This window comes from Mustela nivalis (assembly GCF_964662115.1).
Source record: "Mustela nivalis genome assembly, chromosome: 13".
Taxonomy (NCBI): domain Eukaryota; kingdom Metazoa; phylum Chordata; class Mammalia; order Carnivora; family Mustelidae; genus Mustela; species Mustela nivalis.
Genome location: NC_139032.1, coordinates 53513912 through 53540764, shown reverse-complemented (window position 1 = coordinate 53540764; position 26853 = coordinate 53513912).

Genomic DNA, 26853 nt, shown 5'->3' with positions numbered 1-26853 from the left:
ATGTTTACAAGATAATCAGTTAAAATTCATTTCACATGCCAATTTTTCCTTCCATGTAATGAGAACTTTTAAGATTTTCTCTTAGCATTTTCATATTCACAATACAGTATTGTTAACTATAGTCATTGTGCTATATTTTACATCTCTAGAACTTATTTCTCATTTCCACCTCTTGCCTCCAGCAACCAAAACCTGATCTCTATTTCAATGAGTTTGATTTATAAGACAGGATTTGGCATTCCCTGACTTATGTCATTCACTTAGTCTAATGCCCCAAAAGTCTATCCATGTTATCATAAATGACAGGACTTTCCTTTTTTTTTTTTATAGCTAAACAGTATTTTTATGTATGTATCTATATATACATACATATACACACACATTTGTATAAGTATATACATACAGTGGGTATGTATATTGGTATGTATATTACAATATATTTAGATATATACCCAGAAGTGGGATTGCCAGATCAAATGGTAGTTTTATTTTTTTGAGCAAGCACTACACTTCTTCATTCCCACTAACAGTGCTCAAAGGTTCCCTTTTCTTCATGTCCTCATCAATACTGTTATCTATTGACTTTTGGATGATAGCCCTTCTAACAGTCATGATTTTATATCTCCTTGTGGTTTTTGTTTTCCTTGCCCTAATAATTAGTGATGTTTACCACTGTACCTGTTAGCCATTTGAATATGTTCTTTGGAAAGTGGCTATTCAGGTCCTGTGTGCATTTCTAAATTGGATTATTTGTTTATACTATTGAGTTAGAGGAGTTCCTTAAATATTTTCCCTCATTCTATAGGTTTTGTTTTCATTTTGTTTCTTTGATGTCCTATTTCTTTATTTTTAATCTTGTTATTTCTACTTTAAATGTTCTATCAAAAAACGATTGCCAAGATTCATGTCAAGAGGCTTTTCCCCAGATTTTGGAGGAAAAAAAACAACTGTGATATAGGAGATCCCACTTTTCTTATCCCCTCACAAAAATCAATGATTAGATAGTTATGCATGAATTAAAAGACCTCTGGAAGAGCAACATACTGGAGTTATGCACAGAAGAGAATGTATAGTTCCAGGTTAATACACTGATAGCCCCCCAGTCTGGCTTGGTTCAGGCATATAGCCAGCCCAATACCCATTACTGGTTCTCCCTAAAGCATGCCCAGGAGAAGAGTGTGTGGCCAAAGAATAGCACACCACCATCCAGGTCCCCCATAGCTGCTTGGAGGTGTGGAATAAACCCTGCTGTCTGTCACTAACAAGAACCACTGTGTCCACTAGCAGCTAGTCATTCTAGCTGAAGACTTGCATGGACAAGCACAATGATACCCAGGTCCTTCACTGATGCAAGGGAACCATAGATGATCCTGCCACTTGTGCACATATGACTGCACTGCCAGATGTGTCTGCCACTAGACATTCATCCGCAGCTGTCTGTGTGCACCACTAGCTCTGGGTATCAGCACAGCCTGGCCTGATCCCTATCTACAGGTCCAGAAGGTGCTGCTTAGTACAATCAGCAGTCTTTGCAAGAACTGTCATCCCCAGTAATGCTTGCCAAAAAGCACACAGTTGGTGATGCTCTGGTCCACAATGCCATGGATGAAAAAATCATCACCCCTACCTCAGACCTTGTCTCACTGCTAAACCTGGAGTCCTAGCATAAGTCAATTGTGCTAGCTTCTACCAGTAAAAGCCTTCCCTTACCAAAACTCATCCATAAAAGCTGGAAGAGGTGACTGCTTCTTCAAATGCACATATAGGATACAGGGATCATGAAGAGCCAGAAAAGCAGCTCCACCAGAAGAATAAAGTAGATCTCTGGTAACTGGTCCCAAAGAAATGGAGATCCAGAATTGCCTAATAAAGAATTGAAAATACTTATTCTATAACAATGCTTAGAGAGCTACAAGAGAATAGAGATAAATAATATAAGAACAAAAGGAAAAGCTCAATAAAGAGACATAATTTAAAAGAACGGACAGAAATTTTGGAGCTTAAGAATACAATGACTGAAGAATTTAAGAGCAATCTTAAGTAACAGACTTGAACAAGCAAAAAGAAGAATCCATGATCTAGAATATAGGTCAACTGAAATAATACAATGGAATGAAAAAGAATGAAGAAATTCTACAGGGGTTATGGGAGACCATTAAAAGAAATAATGTATGTATTTGGTAGTCTCAGAGGAAGAAATGAGTAGAAACCCTATGTAAAGAAATAATGGCTTAGAACTTCCTAGAGAGAGAAATTTGGTTATACAAGTTCATGATCCACATGAGTCAGCTCAGAATTTCATTCCAAAGTTCTTCCCCAAGACATGTAACAATAAAATTATCTAAGGCCAAAACTAAATTGAATTTTAAAAATAGCAAGGAAAACAGGTTTTCCTACCAGACTATCAACAAATTTTTCAGCAGACCTCTTTTAGGCCAGGAGAGAAGGGAGGATACATTAAAACTGATAAGAGAGGGGCGCCTGGGTGGCTCAGTGGGTTAAAGCCTCTGCCTTCGGCTCGTGTCATGATCCCAGAGTCCTGGGATCGAGCCCCGCATCAGGCTCTCCGCTTGGCGGGGAGCCTGCTTCCTTCTCTCTCTGCCTGCCTCTCTGCCTAGTTGTGATTTCTGTCAAATAAATAAAATATTTAAAAAAATGATAAGAAAAAGTAGCAACCAACTTATATGTACAACCAATTTATAGGTACAACTTTACTTAGCAAAGTTGTACCTATAAATCAAAGGTTTAATAAAACACTAAAACCCTTCCTTATTAAACTAAAGCTGAAGGAATTCATCACCACTAAACCTGGATTACAAGAAATGTTTAAAATTTCTCATACTGAAAAAGGACACTGATTAACAATGAGTAAACCTGAAAATATACAACACCATGGTATAGGCAAGCAAATTGCCAGATTCAGAATACACTCATACTGTTAATATGTTAATGTGGTAACTAGAGTAAAGGTTGAAGGACAAAAGTATTAAAAATAGCTACAGATTCAGTGTTAGATAATAGATATACAATTAAAATACTAATGACAAGAAAATAAAAGGCAGTAGTAAAAGGAAAGAATTTTGAGTGCAATCTAAGTTAAATTTTTATAAATAAGATCTTATCTTGATGAGATGTTTTATGTAAACCTCATGGGAACCACAAGGCAAATATCTCTAGTAGATACACAAAAGCTAAAGCAATGCCAACAACGCATACCACTAAGGAAAATCACTTATTTACATAAAAAAGGTCCAGGAATGGAATTTTAAAAAGGAATGACCAATCAGAAAATAGCAAGTTGGAATTAGTAAATCGTTACCTATTAAATAAGGTTTTGAACCCAACTCTGATGTGGGTGTGAGGGTTTCTCACATATCAGCTGGGTATCCTACAATTTAACTCAATTCTGACACTATCTACCCAGAGAGGCTGCCCAGGTTATCATTCGTGCTTCTGACTCACTGGCTATGGATTGTAGGGTCTAATAATCCCGTCCTTAGATTAAGTTATTCTATAAAATATAGAGAGAATGAATTGTCACACCTATCAATAATTACTCTCAACATTAATGGATTGAATATCCCAATCAAAAAGCAAAGACTGACTGAATGGATAAAACAGGACTCATCTTGGCTTTAAGGAACACATAATTCAAAGTTTAGGAATGGCAAAAGATGTTTCATCCAAGTGGAAACCAACACGAGCAGAGGTAACTGTATTCGTATCAAAGGAAATGGACTTTAAGTCAGAAATGGTAACAAAAGGCAAAAATAGTCATTATATGATAAAAATTTCAATTATTCAGGGAGCTTTCATAGTCATAAATAGGTTACAGCACAATAATAGTAGGAAACTTTAAGAGCATACTTTAAAAAATGGATAGATCATCAAATGAAATCAATAAGTAAATGTTGGACTTATACTATGCATTAGACTAGATGGACTTAACAAACATATTTAGACATTCCACTCAATAGCCACAGAATACACATTCTTCTCAAATGCTCATGAAATACTCTCCAGGATCAGTCGCTGACAGGTCACAAAACAAGTCTTCACTAATTTAAGAAGATTGGAATCATACCAAACATCTTTTCCAATGATAACAGTATAAACCTAGAAAACCTAGAAAAGAGTAACAGAAGGAAAGTGGGAATATTCACAAATACACAACACCACTGAATAACCAGTGGGTCAAAGAAGAAATCAAAAGGGAAATCAAGCATTTTGAAACAAATTAAGGAAGCAGCACAATATATCAAAACCTATGGGATGCTGAAAAAGCCATTCTAAGAGAGAACTTTACCTGATAAATGCCTACATGAAAAAAATAAGAAATTTCTTAAAAACCTAACCCTATAGTTTAAGGAACTCAGAAGAAAAAAATAAGCCAAAAGTTAGCAGAAAAAAGGTAGTAAGAAAGATTAGAGCAGCAATGGAGACCAGAAAGAATAATAAAGATTAATGAATTTAAGAGCTATTTGTTTTGTTTTTTGTTTTTGTTTTTGTTTTTGTTTTTTTTGCTGGCAAGATAAAATGGTCATTTAAGTAGACTAAGAACTAAGAGGAGACATTGTAATTGATACCACAGAAAAACAAAGAATCATGAGAATGCTGTGAACAATTATATACTAACTAGATGCTTAAGAAAAATGGGTAAACTCCTAGAAACATAAAACCTACTAAGACTGAAAAAGGAAGAACTTGAAAAGAACAATATTAAGTAATGATACTGAATTAGTAATCAGAAAACCTCCTAAAACAGAAAAGGCAGGACCAGATGGTTTCACCACTAAATTCTGCCAAAATTAACAATTGCTAAAATTAATTAATGCCAGTTGTTCTCAAACTTATCCAAAAAATGGAAGGAGGGAACACTCCCAGATTCCCTTTACAAAGCTGGCATTATCTTGATACCAACGATGGTTAAGGATGCTATAAAAAAAGAAAATTACAGACCAATAGACCTCATGAATATGGATGTAAACATTCTCAACAAAATAGCAAACTGATTTCAACAGCAAGTTAGAAGAATCATTCATCAGAATCAAGTGGGGTTTACCACTGGGATGCAAGGTTGGTTAAAAAACTGCAAATAAATGTGATACACATTAATGAAATATAAAAAGTATCTCAGATACAAAAAAAGCATGTGACAAAATACATTTCATGTTAAAAACGTTCAACACATTGGGTATAAAAGGAATGTATTTCAACAACATCAAGGCCATATGTGACAAACCCATATTCACATACACAATGGTGAAAAATTGAAAGCTGTTCCTCTACAATCAGAACAAGACAAAGTGCCCACTCACTCCACTCTGATTCAACATTGTACTGAATATCCTGGTCAGAGCAATCAGCAGGAAAAAAAAATGTAAAATGTTTGCATATGATATGATCTTATATATAAAAATTCTAAAGACTACAAAAAAATGCTTGGAATAATAAATCCAATGAAGTTACAGGATATAAAATCAGTAACAGAAAACAGTTGTGCTTCTATGTAATAAAAAAATACCTAACAAAGAAATTCAGAAAATTATCCCATTCACAACAGCATTTAAACAATAAAATGCTTACAAAAAAATCTAACCAAGGAGGAAAAAGACCTCTACACTAAAAACTCTAAGACACTAATAAAAGAAATTCAAGACAAAAATAAATAGAAAGGTATCCCATGTTCTTGAATCAAAACGGTAGTTTTTAAAATGTCCATACTACCTAAAAACATCTACAGACTCAGGGAAAACCCTATCAAACTTTCAGTGGCATTTCTTTTACAAAAATAGAAAAAATAATCCTAAAATTCAACAAGGCAATATGACCCTGAAAAGTTGAAGTTATCATGGAAAAAAAAAAAAAAAAAAGAACAGCAACAAAGCAGGAGACATTATAGTTCCTAATTTCAAAATAGAGTGCAAAGCTATAATAATCAAAACAGTATGGTACTGACATAAAATCAGGTATATGTATCAATACAACAGAGTGAAGAGCTCAGAAATAAACCCATGCATATATTGTCAACTAATATTATCTAAGAATACTCAGTGGGTAAAGAATCATCTATTCAATAATGGGGTTGGGAAAACTAGATAACCGCATGCAAAAATATTAAACTAGACCCCTATCTTACACTAACCAAGAAAATCAACTTCAAATGGGATTAAAGAGTTATATTTAAGACCTGTAATTGTAAAATTCCAGTTACAATATATCGGAAAAACTCCTTGACCTTGGTGTCAGCAGTGATTTCCTTGACATAACAGCAAAACACAACTGACAAAATCAACAATAGAATAGTGGGATTAAATCAAATAGATTGGGTCCACACACTCAAAAATACCCATGAAAGTGAAAATACAGAGTGGGAGAAAATAATTGCAATTTATATATGTGATAAGGAGTTAATTCCAAAATCTATCAGGAACACACACAACACAATAGCAAAAGAACAACTCCATTTAAAAAGCGTACCTAAAGGCTGACCAGACGTTTTTTCAAAAAAGACATAGGAATGGCCAACAGGTATGTGAAAAGGTGCTCAACAACACAAATCATTAGAAAAATGCAAATCAAAGTCACCTTGAGCTATCCCCTCAGGCCTGTTAGAATGGCTATCATCAAAAAGGCAAGTGGTAGCAAAGGGTGGTAAGGAAGTGCACTTGTGATGGGGATGGAAATTTCAATCCAAATGCCATTATGGAAAACAGCATCATGGTTCTTCAGGAAATTACGCAACCCCATTTCTGGGTTCTATATCTAAATAAATTAAAATCAAGATCTCACAGAGGTAACTGCTCTTATATGTTCACTGCCTTACAAACCCTGAGATACAAAAATAACAGAAGTGTCCATAAACAAATAGAGACTATGTGAAATACACACATACACACAATGGATTATTATATATCTATTATAAAAAAAGAAATCTGTCTATCTGTAATAACTTGGATGTACCTTGAGGGCATTATGCTAAGTGAAATAAGGCAGAAAGAGGAATACCAGGACTGTATATTAACACTCACATGTGGAATCTAAAAACAAACTCAGGGGTAAGAGAGTTAAGTGGTGGTTACCAGGAATTGATTAGTATGGGAAATAGGTAAACGTTGGTCAAAGTGAACAAATTTCAAGGTTTAAGAATAAGGATCTGATGTAGAACATAGTGATTATAGCTAATAATACTGCTTCATATTCTTAAAATTTGCTGAAGGGTTAGATTTTAAATATTTGCAACACAACAAAGAAATGATACCTATCTGTCAGGATGCAGGTTGTGGCTAATACAACTGTGGTAGTCATTTTGCAATTTATAAATGTATGAACTCAACATGATATATCCCTTAAACTTACACAATTTTATGTATCAATTATATCTCAGTAAAGCTGGATAACAGCTTTTTCCTTATGTTTGCTTATAGGAGTTTCATGATTTCAGGTTTCACATTTAAATTTTTAATCCATTTGGGGATAATTTTTATGAATGATTTGAGACAGGGGTCTAGTTTCATTCTTTTGCATATGAATACCTAATTTTCTTAGCATCGTTTATTGAAGAGACTGTCCTTTCCTGTTGAGTATTCAAGGATGCCTTGTCAAATACTAGTTGGTGCACATACATGAGTTTATTTATGGGCTTTCAATTTTCTTTCTTTGGTCTATGTGTCTGTTTTCATGCCAGTACCATCCTGTTTTGAATCTAGCTCTACAATATAGTAAAATATCAGGACGTGCAATGCCACCAGTTTTGTTCTTTCTCAGGACTGTGTTCATTATTTCAGGTCCTTCATGGCTTCAGACACATTTAAAAATTTTTTTTTCTATTTCTTTTAAAAAATGCCACTGGATTAAAAAGAAAAGTGCCATTGGAATCTCAATAGAGATTGCACTAAATCTATAACTGGTTTGGTATTTAATGGATATTTTAATACTAATTTTTCTGATCAATGGACACGCGGTATTTTTGCATTTATTTGTTCTTCAGTTTCTTTCATCAGTATCTTGTTTTCATCATAAAGATTAAATTTATTTAAAATGTTAAACTCATGGGTTATACTTACCTAAGTGTTTTATTTTTGATGTTATAAATGGGGGTGTTTTATTTCTTTTTTAAAAAGATAACTATTTATTTACTTGAGAGAGAGAGGGAGAGAACACTAGTTGGGGGGAGGGGGAGAGGGAGAAGCTGGAGCGCCTAATGCAGGACTCTATCCCTAGGTCCTGGGATCGTGACCTGAGCTAAATGCAGATACTTAATGGACTGAGCCACCCAGGTGCCTGGGATTGTTTTACTTCTTTATCAAATAATCCATTGCTAGTAAATGGAAATGCTACATAAATCACTTTGAAGTTGCTGTGAAAGAAAGAAATCTAATTGGTGACTCTTGTATTTTTCAAATCCAATCATTATTCACAAATTTTAACGTACAAATGGTTCTGGATTTTGAACGCTTATTTCTAGTGGGCATTTATAATTATTTTATGTATAAATTAAGTACAAGAAGGCAAATTAATAACTTCCATGCAGAAGAACAAGAAACTGTACTAGAAGTATTTCCTGAATTGATTGTGAGGAATTAACGTCAGAAGTGAGTATTAGTAGTCAAAAGGTAAAGCCAAATAGATACTCTTTCTTTTCTTTCTTCTTTCCCCCCCTTCTTTTTATCTTTCCTCATCTTTTTGCCATATTCCATTTTAGAGAACATTTGAAGTAGCAGGCTTACTGATTAAGGTTTCAAATTTTGTGTTTAATTTCTTTTTAATAACAAACTCAAGGATGTAATTCAAGAATTACATCAAGAATTACATTCAAAAGAATGTAATTCATGACTCTAAGTGAAAAACCAATATAATTGTGATATTAGTCTCCAAAATAATTTTCTTCTGTGGAACCTCATAAAGATGAAACTAAGGAATATCACCAATAGCTTCCAATAGTTACGACTAATACACTAATGAGTTTTGTGTGGAGGCACCTTAAAGTGCACTTGGATAAAGACCACATTTTAAATATTAAACTGCAATTTAGGAAACACGGCCTTTCAACAGACCAAGTAAATGTTATTCTAGAGACAAGAAAAAGTATAGCTCACGTGAGTAGCTAATCCAAAATGGATGAACCATATATTTCAACGTTTCCTATAAATAAACTGTGTCTAAGATAAATGTATGGTAAGAGCAGACAGGTGCATTCTACTACAGGGTCCAGAGTGCTTATACTTTTGTACAAATTAAGGTATAGTTGTTATGGAGTCTCCTTTAAGTGACATGATGGATTGCAATGGTGGCAGTTACAGTTGACCAGGAGTCTTAAAAATGAGTCAAGGAAAGTATCCCTTTTGTCACTCTACCCTAGCTATTGTCCTTTTAGAATAATGAAAGGTCTACTGTTACCACACATTCCAGAGATTGAACAGGAGCTGCCTCCTGTGTCTATGTTGTGCATTTGTCCTTATTTCTCTGAACCATTAAAGCGTGAACAGCTCTAGATTCTCAATCAAAATAAGGGAACTAAATTTTTGTTTCTACAAGAGTTCAATAACCAGTCTCAATCTATGTATTTGTTTCCGTCTGGTAATCATTCTGTAACCCATGCTTATGTACACACACTGTGGAAATAAACAAAGACCAACAAAATTTCAGGCCCAGGGAAAGGGCAATACTCCAAGATCAGTTGTAAATAAGAGCTTAGTTAAGATCCCGGCATAAATTTCTGGATCTAACAACATAAAACAAAGGCACAAGGCAGAATCTCAGCACTGAAAGAATACAGCACAAGAGACAGAAAAGGCAGTCATCCAGCTGGTCTTATGAAGAGGTATCAGAACATGATGTATGACTGCAAAGCTAAAATCTGAACTTAGGGGAATTGGTAATAGAAAAGAACCAAGTGGTAAACGTGCCCAAGGCATTTTACTGAGAATACAGGGGGAACTCTTCCTTGGCTCTTGACATTAAATAAGAGATGAGTGGTGAACACATCATATGTATTAATGAAGAGGTTGCACTCTAAATCTATCAGAAAAAGGAAATCTTCCTATGAGTAAGCTACATGAGAATTTTTAGGGGATAAGGTGCATAGATCTTACAGATATATGTAGTCAATGAGGTGATTAACTTCAGACTCTTACTGTTTATAAGCCCCCTTATACAACTAAATAATCATAGCACTGTTTTATTTGATGTACATATTGATATTACTATTCAATAATTATTTTTGTTTTTTTATTCTTTGGTAAGTGTTTTTCTCCAAAAGCTACATACTTTCTGTGGAAGAAAAAACTCAATAATCTCTCTAGCACTCTAAAAGGCAAAGAGATATAAAGCTCTGAAGAAGAATCCAAGTATTTTTACTAGCCTTACTGTCATCTGAGTTTGGAGAATATTGTAGAACTTGGATTGTTTGGCTAACAGCAGAGTTAACAATGACGTCTGGAGGCTGGGAGGAAAGATGTAAGGGAGTGGACACAGAGAGCTGTGTCTGTGTGCATTTTAAGCACAACAAAGATGTTATAAATATGTCTCACTTAAACTATGATTTTAACTTCAGTCAATCCCATTAAGACAGTTAATTTTTTCTATGTTAAACAGAACTATCAGGAAAAAATAGGATTTCTTTATTGGTGATAATCTCAGTCCTTTATCCCTGGGCAACTTTTTAATAAAGTCGGAAGGATGCTTCTATTCTATTAGAATATGTCTGCCCTATAAACAGATAAAATCAATTAATGCTTTCAGTGATATGTAGTCACAAAAACATCTTTGTATCTACTGCTTCTTTTTCCTAACTTGAAAGATGAGGTCAAAAAGTCAGAACCTTAATGACACTCAAATGTGATTTAAAGTGCTACAGAAGAAAAAAATGTTCTCTCTCAGTAAGTCTCTCTCGCTGTGAAAATCATTTCTCTTTGGTGAAATGTCATCAACAAAATGGTCAGCATGACTAGTACCTTGGTTGTGTTTGTTCTGACACAGTGCAGTAAGTGTTATCAACACATGTAAGAGTAGGGACAGATGTCCTACCCAATGTCCTACTATAGGCGGTGGTTACCCTAATGAAAATGATGGTTTTTTTAGTGTGAAGGACAGGAATTTGCAATCTGCAGGGCTCGGTTTAAATTCTGTTTGTGACACTAACTAGCGATGTTAGTCAAATTGCCTAAAGTCCTTTCCTCACCTGGTTAAAAAAAAAAAAAATGGCAAGGATAACATAAACACAAGTAGTAATTTTTTTCCCCAGCTCTTAATTTTAAAACTATATGGGTTTTACTAAAATTAGACCTTAAAATCCAGAATACTCCTAAAGAAGGTGATGATGGAATTGAACATTCAAATGAGGCAAATCAAAAGGTACAATCCACTTAAGCTCAAACATGTCACAGATTTTTTTCATCACACAATTCTTACAAGAGCAAAAGGGAATAAGTAATAAAGACCTAATCTGCACCAAGAACTTTGTGAGAATTTCAATTTTCCTTTTTGTTAACTATATAAAATTCAAATGAGGGCATTATCAATACCCACTTACCACACTGAAGGAAACCAAGAAACAGCATTTAAAAAATTTTCTCAAAGTCCCATAAGCATTTAAGAAGAGTATGGGAGTGATACAACTTAGTCTCTTAAGGATATTGCTATAGTAGGAAAAACTGTTGAGTGTCCATGATCTACTGGAAGGCCCTGGTCTAGCCTTGGTGAATTCTACCTCCACATTTTAAGTTTTACATTTCTATATTTCTACAGTCGCTCATTTTTTCTTTCCATACATATATTGTTTGACTTGAATGAACAAAGGGACTAAATTTATTCTCATCAAGATAACCATAACCAAGTTTAGGATAAGCATTTAATTTGTTTCAGCAGAATAAAGCATGTTGCTCAACCTCTTGCATATGATGGGCATTTAATAAACATTTATTGCAGGGGTGCCTGGGTGGGTGGCTCAGTGGGTTAAAGCCTCTGCCTTCAGCTCAGGTCATGGTCTCAGGGTCCTGGGATCAAGCTCTGCATCGGGCTCTCTGCTCAGCAGGGAGCCGGTTTTCCCCCTCTCTCTCTGTCTGCCTCTCTGCCTACCTGTGATCTCTGTCTGTCAAATAAATAAATGAAATCTTTAAAAAAGTATATATATCAAGGTCAAAATCAACAAAGAATAGGAAAAAATAGTACACAACTTAAATATACAGGGAACATTAATTCAATAGATATGCATTTATATGTACTACAGCAACACATGAAAAAATTGAACCAATTGTAGGAGGAAGTCTTTTTTAAAAAAATAAAGATTTATTGCATAATTGGAGTAACATTAGGATGTTACTACAAACCTCGCTAGTATACTTCATAGAGTGAAAGCAGAATCCAACCTTAGAATTCATCATTTAAGTCTCTGTCTATAATAATAAAAAAACTCTAGAAGACAGAACAATTCTGTAGTTCATGTAGGTTATGCAAGTTATCAATTGAAAATAAAGCAGCAAACCCACATTCCTATAAAAGGAAGATAAAAAAGTAAAATAACTATATAATTGTCTCAAAATTATTCTTTACTTTCTTTGTAAAAATGCATACTAAATGTAGGCCTGACTCACTACTCCTATTTTGGCTTATCCTGCATGATATTTCTAGACATTATTCTTCCTAAATAATTTTTACCTCCAAAGACTACCTATTAGTTACTATTAATTAAGAAACTCTGTTGTGTAATTATAGCTTGCATCAGACAGAAAATTGACCTGAGTTCACATATTCTTTTTTTTTTTTTTAAAGATTTTTATTTATTTATTTGACAGAGAGAAATCACAAGTAGTCGGAGAGGCAGGCAGAGAGAGAGAGAGGGAAGCAGGCTCCCCGCTGAGCAGAGAGCCCGATGCGGGACTCGATCCCAGGACCCTGAGATCATGACCTGAGCCAAAGGCAGCGGCTTAACCAACTGAGCCACCCAGGCGCCCCCACATATTCTTTATAGTGAAATAAAATATTACAAGTTTTCTTTTTAAAGTTTTTTATTATTGTCTAAAGTTTTCAATAGTTTGGTGTTTTGGTTTTGGTTTTTTTTTTTACTTAATTCTGACCTCAGAGACCAAATATTAGATTACATTATAAATAAAAGATTATCACAAAAAGTCTCTCTTAATATTTGGTTTGGGTCAAGGCTGAGCTACCCAAAGTATGTTTTACGATATTGCAGATTTAAATGTTAATTTATTTATACTAATCCAAATAATGCATTCATATTCAAATTTTACAGAATTAAGATTTGAGGCTATGCTAAAAGGAAATTCCTCTGCAAAATAAAATTTTTAACTATTAATATTGGTTTATTCAAAAATCAGTTTTTGATGACCAGTAGCATAACATCTCCAACAAAATGATGAAAAAGGAAGAACCTAGCTTCTGTCCTCCCCCTAAAAATGATCAATAATAATTTACCCAGCAAAGCTATCCTTCTTTAATGAAGGCAAGATAATAAACTTCCTCAGCTTTTGTTAGCAATGAAGATATCAGCACTCAACCTACCTTACAAGAAATGCTGGCGGGGGCGCCTGGGTGGCTCAGTGGGTTAAGCCGCTGCCTTCGGCTCAGGTCATGATCTCAGAGTCCTGGGATCGAGTCCCGCATCGGGCTCTCTGCTCAGCGGAGAGCCTGCTTCCCTCTCTCTCTCTGCCTGCCTCTCCATCTACTTGTGATTTCTCTCTGTCAAATAAATAAATAAAATCTTTAAAAAAAAAAAAAAAAAAAAAAAAAAAAAAAAAAAAAAAAGAAATGCTGGCGGGAATTCTTTAAGCCAAAATTAATGGATGCTAATTAGTAATATGAAAACATATGAAAATATACAACACAATAGTAGAGGTGAGCATAAGTCAGATTGAAAATAATATTATAGTGATGTGTTAACTTTTTTAGTATAAATTTTAAAGGACAAAAGTACTAAACATTGCTACAGCTATAATAATTTGTTAAGGGATATATAATGTAAAAGATACTGTGACATCAAAAACATAAAAGGTGAAAGTAAAGGCAACTTTTCTATGCAAAATTAAATTGTTATCAGTATAAAATATACTATTACATTGATGTTTTATAGAAGTGTCATAGTAATCACAAAGCAAAAATGCACAGTAGATTCATAAAAGATAAAGAGAAGGGAATCAAACATACCACTAAGAAAAGTATCCATTCACAAGGGCAGTCATCAAGAGGGAAAGGAAGTAACAAGGGAACTGCCAAACAGCCAGAAATTAATTAGTATGATGGCAACACTAAGTCCTTACCAATCAATAATTATTTTAAATGCAAATGGATTGAATTCCCCAATCAAAAGCCATACAGTGGGTAGGCAGATACAAAAAGAGAGAGAGAAAAACCAACTATATGCTGCCTGTAACAGAAACTCACTTTAGCTTTTAAAGACATATGTTAGCTCAAAATGAAGAATTGGATAAAAGATACACAATGAAAGTGGAAACCAAAAGAAAGCAGAGGTAGCTATACTTGTATGAGACAAACAGACTTTAGGCCAAACTTAATAGGAGACAAGCAATGTCATATAATGATAAGCAGATCAGTTTATTAGGAAAATACTGAATTATAAAGTATATATGCACCCAACATAGAAGCACATAAGTATATTAAGCAAATACTAACAGATCTGAAGGGAGAAAAGGACAACTATACAATAATACTAAGGGACTTTAATACCCTACTTTTGTCAATGAATATAGCACCCAGACAGAAAATCAACACAATTTTGGACTCGAACCATACTCTAGATCAAATAGACTTAACCAGTTAAGTATAGAACATTTCATCCAACAACAACATAATACACATTCTTTGACATAACCACAGACCAATTTGTTGGACAGGTCATATGACAGAGTCATATATTTAATATATTTAAATTATACCACTTCTCTTTTCCATCCACAGTGACATTAAACTAGAAACCAGTAGTAGGAGGGAACCAAGGAAAATTCATAAAGATGTGGAAATTAACATACTCCTGACAACCAGTGATGCAGATAAGAAATCAAAAGGAAATTTTAAAAATATCTTAAAACAAAAATGGAAGCACAACATATCAAAACCAGGGCACCTGGGTGGCTCAGTGGATTAGGGCCTCTGCCTTCAACTCAGGTCATGGTCTCTCGGGCTCTCTGCACAGAGGATAGCCTGCTTCCTCCTCTCCCTCTGCCTAACTCTCTGCCTACTTGTGATCTCTGTCAAATAAATAAAATCTAAAAAAAATATATCAAAACCTGTAAGATGAAGCAAAAGTACTTTTTTGTTGCTGTTAACAGATTATTTATTTATATATTTATTTGTCAGAGAGAGAGAGAGAGCAAGAGAGCGAGCACAAGCAGGCAGAGTGGCAGGCAGAGGCCGAGAGAGAGGCAGGCTCCCTACTGAGGAAGGAGCTGGATCTGGGATTCAATCCAAGGACCCTGGGATCATGACCTGAGCTGAAGGCAGCAGCTTAACCAACTGAGCCACCCACACGTCCTGCAAAAGCACTTGTAAGGGCTAAGAGGAACTTTACGGCAATAAATACCTACATAAAAAAAAAAAAAAAGAGCTCAAATGAATAGCCTAACTTTATACCTCAAGGAACTACAAAAAAGTTAAACCTATTGTTGATATAAGGAAAGAAATAAAGATCAGAACAGAAATAAATGGAATAGCAGAAAAACAATAGAAAAGATCGAGAGAAAGAGCTGGTGTTTTGAAAAGATAAACAGAATTGGCAAGCCTTTCGCTGAACTAAAAAAAAGAAGGAAAAAAAAAAGCAAGACTTAAAATCAGAAATAAAAGAGACATTACAATTGTTATCACAGAAATACAAAGGAGTATAACAGGCTACTATAGTTAAATGATAACAATACAACCTACTAAGACTGAACCCTGAAGAAATACAGAATCTTAACACACCAATAATGAATAAAGAGAATGAATCAATTATCATAAACTTTTCCAGACAGAAAAAAAGCAGGACCAAGTGGGTTTCTCATTGGTGATTTCTGCCAAATATTTAAAGAATAATTAATACCCACCTTTCTCAAACTCTTCTAAAAATTTGGAGATGACAGAACACCTCCAAACTCATTTTAAAAGGCCAAAATTATCCTGACACAAAAGCCAAATACGGACACTACAGGAAAACTACAAACCAATATCCCTAATAAATATAGATTCAAAAATCTCCAAAAAATGGTACTAATTCAACAGCATATTAACAACATAATGCACCGTGATCACGTGGGATATATCCCTGAGATGCAAGGATGTTTCAACTTATGCAAGTCAATTAATGTGATGTACCACATTGCTAGAATGAAAAGTTATATGATCATATCAAAAGGTGACCAAAAAAGGCATTTGACAAAATACAACATCCTGTTATGAAGAAAACACTTGACACATTGGGTATAGAGAGAACATACTCCAACACAACAAAGGCCATACAGGACAAATCCACAGCCAATATTATATTCAAGAGTGAAAGGTTAAAAGCTTTTCCTCTAAGGTCTGGAAAAAAACAAGGGTACCCACTCTCACCCTGTATATTTAACACAGTACTAGAAGTCTACACTCAAATAATCAGGCAAGAAAAACAAATAAGAAGAATCCAAATAGAAGGGGAAGAGTAAAATTGTCTTTATTTGCAGATAATATGATCTTATATATAGAATATCCTCAAGTCTCCACCAAAAAAAAAGTCAAAAGAAGCTAAATTCAATAAAGTTGCAGGATACAAAATCAACAAAATTTAGTTGCATTCCTATACACTAACAACGAAATATCTGACAAAGAAAGCTATCATTTACAACAGCATCAAAAACAATAAAGTACTTAGAAATAAATTTAACCAAGGAGATGAAAGTTCTCTGCAATGAAGACAACAAGACTAATGGAACAAATTGAAAAGGCACTGTATGGAAAGATATCCTGTGTTCATGGATGAAAATAATATTGTTAAAATGTCCATATTACCCTAAATGTCTATAGATTCGATGCAATCCTTTCAAAAATTCTAATGGCATTTTTCACAGAAATATGAAAAAAAATCTAAAATTTCTGTGGAAACACAAAATACCCCAAATATCCACAGCAATCCTAAAAGAAGAACAGAGCCAGAGGCATCATATTTACTGTTTTCAATCTATATGACAAGTCCAGAGTTATCAACACAGTATGATTCTGGCATGAAATTATATACATAGACCAATGGACCAGAATTGAGAGCTCAAAAATAAACTCAACATATATCATCAATTAATATTTGACAAGGGAGCCAATAATTCTCAATGGGGAAAGGACAATCTGCACAGTAATGGTTGGGAAAAGTAGATAGCCACATGCAGAAATATGAAATTGGACCCTTATATAGAAAAATAAATTCAAAATAGACTGAAGTCCTTAACATGCAAACTGAAAAACCTAAAATTCCTAGGAGAAAATAACCTTGGCATTGGTCTTGACCATAATTTTTTTGATATAACACCTAAAGTACAAACAACATAAACAATAAACAATTAGGGCTACATCAAAATAAAAGTTCTACACTGCAAAAAAGCCACCAACAAAATGAAAAGGCAATCTATATAAGAGAAAATATTTGCAAATCATATATGATAAGGAGTTAATATCCAAAATATATAAACAACTCATGTAACTCAATAGCAAAAAAAAAAAAAAAAAAGAAGAAGAAGAAGAAGAAGAAGAAGAAGGAAAGAAAGAAAGACAAATGATCCAATTAAAAATAGGCCAAGGACCCAAACAGACATTTTTTTCAAAGGCATACAAATGGCAACAAGTATATGAAAATGTGTTCAATATAAATAATCATCAGGAAAAACAAAATCAAAACCACAATTAGATATCACTTCCCACCTGTCAGAATGACTATAATAGAAAAAAGAAAACGGTATCTGTTGATGAGAACATGGAGAAAAAGGAACTTTTGTGCACTGTTGGTGAGAAAGTAAATCAGTTTAGCCATTAAGGAAAACAGTATCGAGGTTCCTTAAGAAATTAAAAATAGAACTACCATACATATGAGCTAGCAACCATACCTCTGTGTATCAATAGTTAATAGAATCATTGTCTCAAAGATGTAATTATACTTATTATATGTTCATTGCAGTAATATTATTCAATAGGGAAGGTATGGATACAGCATCAGTGTCCCCTGATGGGTGAAAGGAATTTATCCATTTATTTGGTTATAATCACACCTTCCCTATTTATATGTCTGTCCATCCATCCTTATACTCACCAACACACACACACACACACACACACACACACGCACACACACGCAGAGACACACACACACACACACACAGAATGGATGATTATTCAGCCTTATAAAAGAAAGAAATCCTGTCATTTGCAACAACATGGGTTAATCTGGGGGGGATTATGCTAAGGAAAATAATCCAGAGAGAGAAATACTGTGCAGTATCACATATATGTAAAATCTAAAGAAGCCTAACTCATAGAAACTAAGAGTAGTGATTACCAGAAGCAGGATGAAGGGGGGGCGAGCGTGGGGAGAGGAGGACGAGGGAGATGTTGGTCAGGGGTACAAACTTCTAGTTATAAGATGAGTAAGTTCTGGGATTTAATGTAAATCATCGTGACAATAGTTCATAATGCTTGAAAATTGCTGAGAGATCTTAAATGTTATCATACACACACACAAAGGAATTATGTAACATGAGGAACATGTTATCTAATACTATGATAATAATCATTTTGCAATGTATGTGTATCAAATCAATACATACATCTTAAACTTATACTATGACACCCTGTTGTTCCATTTTTATGGAAATCTTGAAATCCTAATAATAATATGAATATTACTTAGAAAATTTGAGGCATATTTTCCTTTTTCTTTTGGAAGAACACTAATGGTATCCTACCGTACTATTTAGTGGATAAATTCATAGAAATATCTTTCAAAACTGAATCAGGAAGAAATAGGAAATCTAAACAGACTAATTATTAGTAATGAAATTGAACTGGTAATCAGAAAACTACCAAAAAATAAAGTCCAGGACCAGTTGGACTTACAAATGAATTTTACCAAACAGTTAAACAAGAGTTAATATTTATTTTCTTCAAACTATTCCAAAAAATAGAAGAGGGAAGAAAGCTTCCAAATACTTCTATGAGGCAAGGATTACCCTGGTAGCAAAATCTCCATGAAGATGCTACAAAAAAAAAAAAAAAAGAGAAAAGTGTAAGCCAATACCCTGATAAACACAAATGCAAAAATTCCCAACAAATTATTAGCAAACCATGTACAATACATTAAAGGGATCACTCACATTAATCAAGTGGGATTTATTCTGGGAATGCAAAGATGGTTTTGCATTCATTAATAAATCAATATGATACACCACATTAACAAAATAAGGAATAAAAATACAGTTTAATTTTTTTTTAAAGATTTTATTTATTTATTTGACAGAGAGAAATCACAAGTAGGCAGAGAGGCAGGCAGAGAGGCAGAGAGAGAGATAGGAGGAAGCAGGCTCCCTGCTGAGCAGAGAGCCCAATGCGGGACTCGATCCCAGGACCCTGAGATCATGACCTGAGCTGAAGGCAGCGGCTTAACCACTGAGCCACCCAGGCGCCCAAAAATACAGTTTTAAAAGATAAACAATATTTAACACTTTGCTTAGAATGTTAGTTTTTAAAAAAAAAATCTTTGTTGCTTGCTAAGATTTCTAAAGAATTTGATAACTAATTTTCTTTTTTTTTTTTGATAACTAATTTTCTAAGGAGTTTGAAAACAAATATCACAGCCTTCTGTGATATATTTACATGTCCAAATGTATAGAAAAGAGATCAAACTATAATTTAATAAACATCCATGAAAGGTCTTTTAAAATTTTTGAGATTGGGGCTTAAAATAACAGTACATTAAAAGTGATTTAAATAAAACATATTTTATCCATCTAGGGGCAGGTTAAGGGGCACAATTAAAACAAAAACAAACTTAAAACACTAACCTAAATATTAATGAACTAACAAGGGTAGACTAGGCTCTAATAACTTTGACTGTAATCTTTTTATCTCCTAAAAGTGGGAATAGACATGCAGCAAAAATATATCTTAGATTTATGTGAGTTGTTTATATTTTTAACTTGATTTACACATTTTGTACAAGTACTATGGGAAAATATAAAACTGAATTTCTAGTATAAAAGATATAGAATCCAGTCATAATTGACTTTGATATTATTAATGTTTTTTATATGAAAGTTCATTTGTTTATAAAGACTTTGGACTTTAACATTTTTATTCAATAATTCTGACTCATCCAGAAAGGACTACAAAAAGTAAAACATAGGGAAAGAAACAGCATATTTAAAAGATATATAGCAACTCTACGGCAATAAACTTGACAATCTGGAAGAAATGGATGCATTCCTAGAAACATATAAACTACCACAACTGAACCAGGAAGAAATAGAAAGCCTGAACAGACCCATAACCAGTAAGGAGATTGAAACAGTCATTAAAAATCTCCAAACAAACAAAAGCCCAGGGCCAGACGGCTTCCCGGGGGAATTCTACCAAACATTTAAAGAAGAACTAATTCCTATTCTCCTGAAACTGTTCCAAAAAATAGAAATGGAAGGAAAACTTCCAAACTCATTTTATGAGGCCAGCATCACCTTGATCCCAAAACCAGACAAGGATCCCACCAAAAAAGAGAGCTATAGACCGATATCCTTGATGAACACAGATGCGAAAATACTCAACAAAATACTAGCCAATAGGATTCAACAGTACATTAAAAAGATTATTCACCACGACCAAGTGGTTTTTATTCCAGGGCTGCAAGGTTGGTTCAACATCCGCAAATCAGTCAATGTGATACAACACATCAATAAAAGAAAGAACAAGAACCATAGGATACTCTCAATAGATGCTGAAAAAGCATTTGACAAAGTACAGCATCCCTTCCTGATCAAAACTCTTCAAAGTGTAGGGATAGAGGGCACATACCTCAATATCATCAAAGCCATCTATGAAAAACCCACCACAAATATCATTCTCAATGGAGAAAAACTGAAAGCTTTTCCGCTAAGGTCAGGAACACAGCAGGGATGTCCATTATCACCACTGCTATTCAACATAGTACTAGAGGTCCTAGCCTCAGCAATCAGACAACAAAAGGAAATTAAAGGCATCCAAATCGGCAAAGAAGAAGTCAAATTATCACTCTTCACAGATGATATGATACTATATGTGGAAAACCCAAAAGTCTCCACTCCAAAACTGCTAGAACTTATACAGAAATTCAGTAAAGTGTCAGGATATAAAATCAATGCACAGAAATCAGTTGCATTTCTCTACACCAACAGCAAGACAGAAGAAACGGAAATTAAGGAGTCAATCCCATTTACAATTGCACCCAAAACCATAAGATTCCTAGGAATAAACCTAACCAAAGAGACACAGTATCTATACTCAGAAAACTATAAAGTACTCATGAAAAAAATTGAGGAAGACACAAAGAAATGGAAAAATGTTCCATGCTCCTGGATTGGAAGAATAAATATTGTGAAAATGTCTATGCTACCTAAAGCAATCTACACATTTAATGCAATTCCTATCAAAGTACCATCCATCTTTTTCAAAGAAATGGAACAAATAATGCTAAAATTTATATGGAACCAGAAAAGACCTCGAATAGCCAAAGGGATATTGAAAAAGAAAGCCAACGTTGGTGGCATCACAATTCCGGACTTCCAGCTCTATTACAAAGCTGTCATCATCAAGACAGCATGGTACTGGCACAAAAACAGACCCATAGATCAATGGAACAGAATAGAGAGCCCAGAAATAGACCCTCAACTCTATGGTCAACTAATCTTCGTCAAAGCAGGAAAGAATGTCCAATGGAAAAAAGACAGCCTCTTCAATAAATGGTGCTGGGAAAATTGGACAGCCACATGCAGAAAAATGAAATTGGACCATTTCCTTACACCACACACAAAAATAGACTCAAAATGGATGAAGGACCTCAATGTGCGAAAGGATTCCATCAAAATCCTTGAGGAGAACACGGGCAGCAACCTCTTCGACCTCTGCCGCAGCAACATCTTCCTAGGAACAACGCAAAAGGCAAGGGAAGCAAGGGAAAAAATGAACTATTGGGATTTCATCAAGATCAAAAGCTTTTGCACAGCAAAGGAAACAGTTAACAAAATCAAAAGACAACTGACAGAATGGGAGAAGATATTTGCAAACGACATATCAGATAAAGGACTAGTGTCCAGAATCTATAAAGAACTTAGCAAACTCAACACCCAAAGAACAAATAATCCAATCAAGAAATGGGCAGAGGACATGAACAGACAGTTCTGCAAAGAAGACATCCAGATGGCCAACAGACACATGAAAAAGTGCTCCATATCACTCGGCATCAGGGAAATACAAATCAAAACCACAATGAGATATCACCTCACACCAGTCAGAATGGCTAAAATCAACAAGTCAGGAAATGACAGATGCTGGCGAGGATGCGGAGAAAGGGGAACCCTCCTACACTGTTGGTGGGAATGCAAGCTGGTGCAGCCACTCTGGAAAACAGCATGGAGGTTCCTCAAAATGTTGAAAATAGAACTGCCCTATGACCCAGCAATTGTACTATTGGGTATTTACCCTAAAGATACAAATGTAGTGATCCAAAGGGGCACATGCACCCGAATGTTTATAGCAGCAATGTCCACAATAGCCACACTATGGAAAGAACCTAGATGTCCATCAACAGATGAATGGATCAAGAAGATGTGGTATATATACACAATGGAATACTATGCAGCCATCAAAAGAAATGAAATCTTGCCATTTGCGACAACATGGATGGAACTAGAGCGTATCATGCTTAGCAAAATAAGTCAAGCAGAGAAAGACAACTATCATATGATCTCCCTGATATGAGGAAGTGGTGATGCAACATGAGGGCTTAAGTGGGTAGGAGAAGAATAAATGAAACAAGATGGAATTGGGAGGGAGACAAACCATGACTCTTAATCTCACAAAACAAACTGAGGGTTTTTGGGGGGAGGGGGTTTAGGAGAAGGGGGTGGGATTATGGACATTGGGGAGGGTATGTGCTTTGGTGAGTGCTATGAAGTGTGTAAACCTGGTGATTCACAGACCTGTACCCCTGGGGATAAAAATATATGTTTATAAAAAATAAAAAATTTAAAAAAAAAAGGGAAGACATGAAATAGACACTTCTCCAAAGAAGAAATACAAATAGCTAACAGATGCATGAAAAAATATTTGTCATTAGCCATCAGGAAGATTCAACTCAAAACCACATTGAGATAACCACCTTACACCAGTGAGAATGGCCAAAATCAACAAGACAGTAAACAACAAGTGTTGGAGAGGATGTGGAGAAAGGGGAAACCTCTTACACTGTTGGTGGGAATGCAAGTTGGTGTAGCATTTGGAAAACAGTGTGGAGATTCCTTAAGAAATTAAAAATAGAGCCACCCTATGACCCTTCAATTATACTACTAGGTATTTTTCCCAAAGATACAGATGCAGTACTGAAAAGAAGGGCCATCTGTACCCCAATATTTATAGCAGCAATGACCATAGTTGCCAAACTGTGGAAAGAACCAAGATGCCCTTCAACAAACGAATGGATAAAGATGTGGTCCATATATACAATGGATTATTATGCCTCCATCATAAAGGGTGAATACCCAACTTTTGTATCAACATGGACAGGACTGGAAGAGATTATGCTGAGTGAAATAAGTCAAGCAGAGAGAGTCAAGTATCATGGTTTCACTCACTTGTGGAGCATAGGAAATAACAAAGAGAACGTTGAGAGATGGAGAGGAGAATTGAATTGGGGGAAATTGGAGGGGGAGAGTAACCATGAGAGACTGTGGACTCTGGGAAACAAACTGAGGGTTTTGGAGAGAAGTGGGGGTGGGGGTTAGGTGAGCCTAGTGGTGGGTATTAAAGAGGGCATGTATTGTAATGAGAACTGGGTGTGGTGCATAAACAATGAATTTTGGAACTGAAAAAAAGTAAAATTGAAATAAATTTTTTTTAAAGTATAAATAAATAAATAAATAAATAAATAAAAGATATATAATTATCAACTTAAAAATTCTTAAAGGACTAGTTAAAAAATACTACAATGAATAAAACAGTGAACTAGGTTATCTGAAAAAAAAATGCAGTATGCAAAATATAACATTGACTTAAAAAATTATATTCTCCAAAATCAAAATAACTAGAAACAAGTATCAATGAATGTATTGGAACTACATGAAGGAAAATATAAAATCACTAAAAAAATAAGAAAACAACAAACTGAGTCTTGAAAATGTTACAGTGAGCAACTGTTGCCAGTCCATTCCATTTAAATAATGTCCAAAAATAGCCAAAAGTAATTGATAGTGATAAAACCAGAAAGGAGTTCCTTCTTGGTGGGGTTGGGGGTCACTTAAAATTGACTGGAATTAAATTAGAGGAATATTTCTGGGTAAGGAGTATGTTTGATATTTTGATGAATGGTGGTTGCAGGGGTTCAACTGTCAGAACACATCAAGCTGAATATGGAAGTGTTGTCTATTTTATCATATATAAATTATTTCTCAAAAAATAAAATTAATAAGTAAAAAGTTCTCCAAAGATGCCATTCATGGCAACATTTGGGAAAAAAGAATACTATCTATTTGGCATATCAAATAAGGGGGAGCAGTGGAAGCCATGTGTCCCAGTAGGGAGGAATATTTTATCACTGATACTATTTAGAATGGTTGTGTACAGTAATTAAAAAAAAAAAGACAAACTGATTACAAGTTAATTCTATTGTTTTATCTATACAGTGCATCCTATTTCTTCTACCTGGGTTAAAGCATAATAGATTGGAACTTGCCAACTTGTTTATGCAGAAAGCCCAAGCTTGAGCAAAATGACTGGAAAACATGTTAAAAAAAAAATCAGAGATTTGAAGAAATGCTGCTTAAGAAAAACAGAAAAATTATGATAGGAGAAAGAGCAGGAGCTGAATGACTAAGTTAAAAAGTAAAAAATCAGAAAAGAAATTAAAAAAAAAACATAGATTCTATAAAACCCAATTCTTGTTTATGAGGAAAGCAATGCGTTCCACTACTGATTAATTGGCAAAAGCACTGTCAATATGAAGAAGTAATTAAATCCAGAAAACAAGGAGATAGAAATGCTTGGAATACCAACTATCATAAATACCAGCTGTATTCCAGGAAGATAATTTATTAAACATTTCTACAAAGTTTCCTTCATATCAAAACCTATTCTAAAGCCAATAGAAATGAGTAAAATTTTTTCCTCCCTATCAAAATGTACCAACATTAATTATGGCTCTCAATATTGGTCTTAATTTCTGGCTGTTTAAATAAAGATACAAATAGCATTTATTGAAATACAGAGCTATTCCAGCGACTTAGAGAATTATCTGGGATTCGTTTCTTTTCATGTGTACTTAACAAGTCCCCTCCATCTGTGGTTTCCAAACTGTATTCTCCTTTCTTTGTAACTTGAAAACACCTAACACAAATTTAATTGCTAGATTTCATATCATAAGGAATTGACATAGTAGTGAAATGTAGCTGGACAAAGTTCAGGAATATCCTTTCCTTCCATCCCAGGTTTATATCTATTTCCCTAAATCAAAGAAAATGCAGGCCAGTCCAAAGAACTTTTCTGCAAACCTCTTCTCTCTGGGGGACTCTTGCCCTCTTATGTTTTTTTAACCAGAACATAAGTAATTTGTTGAGATGAGTTCTCTTTCAGTGCTCTTTTGCTTATCCTTACCTCAAGCTTTGTAACCAATCAAAAGGGGGAAAAATCATAAAAGATTATGCAAAACAGAGATAGGGGAACAAAGCAAACAGCCCAGATCCATTCCTCCTCAAGTGAAATAAGCAATTGAGTTTTCAAAAGGGGAAATAAAAGGCCCTAGGAATTCTGAACCTCAGTGTCTATCATCATTATCCTTTTTCTAAGAACAGTAGAATACACAGGAAGGACATTGAGGAGGGTATGTGTTATGGTGAGTGCTGTGAATTGCATAGGACTGATGAATCACAGACCTGTACCCCTGAAAAAAAATACATTATATGTTAATTTTAAAAGAATACAGACGAGGAAAAAATATACATAAAGACTTACTCCAAATGTGTATGTACTTTTTATTTTCCTAACAAAAAAAATGACAGAATAGCTCTACCACCTGATTCTAACAGATCTCATTTTCTCCTGCTGTTAAATACTGAGTAATTATGAATAATATTGTATTAGTTTCCTGCAGCTGTTGTAATAAATCGTCACAAACTTAAATTTATTCTCCTGTGGTTATAGAGGCCAGAAGTCTAAAATCTAAAGTCTAAAATCAGCTCCCATTAAAATATTGGTCAAGCCATACTTCCTTCCTCTGGAAGCTCTTGGGAAGAATCTGTTCCTTATCTCTTCCACCATTCCTTTGCGTACAGTCATATAACTACAATCTCAGCTTCCCTGGTCACATTGACTTCTCCTGTCTTTGTCAAATCTCCCTCTGCCTCCCTCTTATAAAGACACTTATGATTGCAGTTAAGGTCTCCTTGAATAAACTAAGAGAGTCTCCCCATCTCAGGATCCTTAACTTTATACCTTCTTTTACCATATAAAGTAATATTCACAGGTTCCAGGGATTAGGACAGGAGTATCTTTTGGGGAGGACATTATTCAGCCTACCCACAACCATATTTTGGAAAGTTAACAGTGATTTAAAAAAGCAACTCTGTGGTCAAATAATCTTCAACAAAGCAG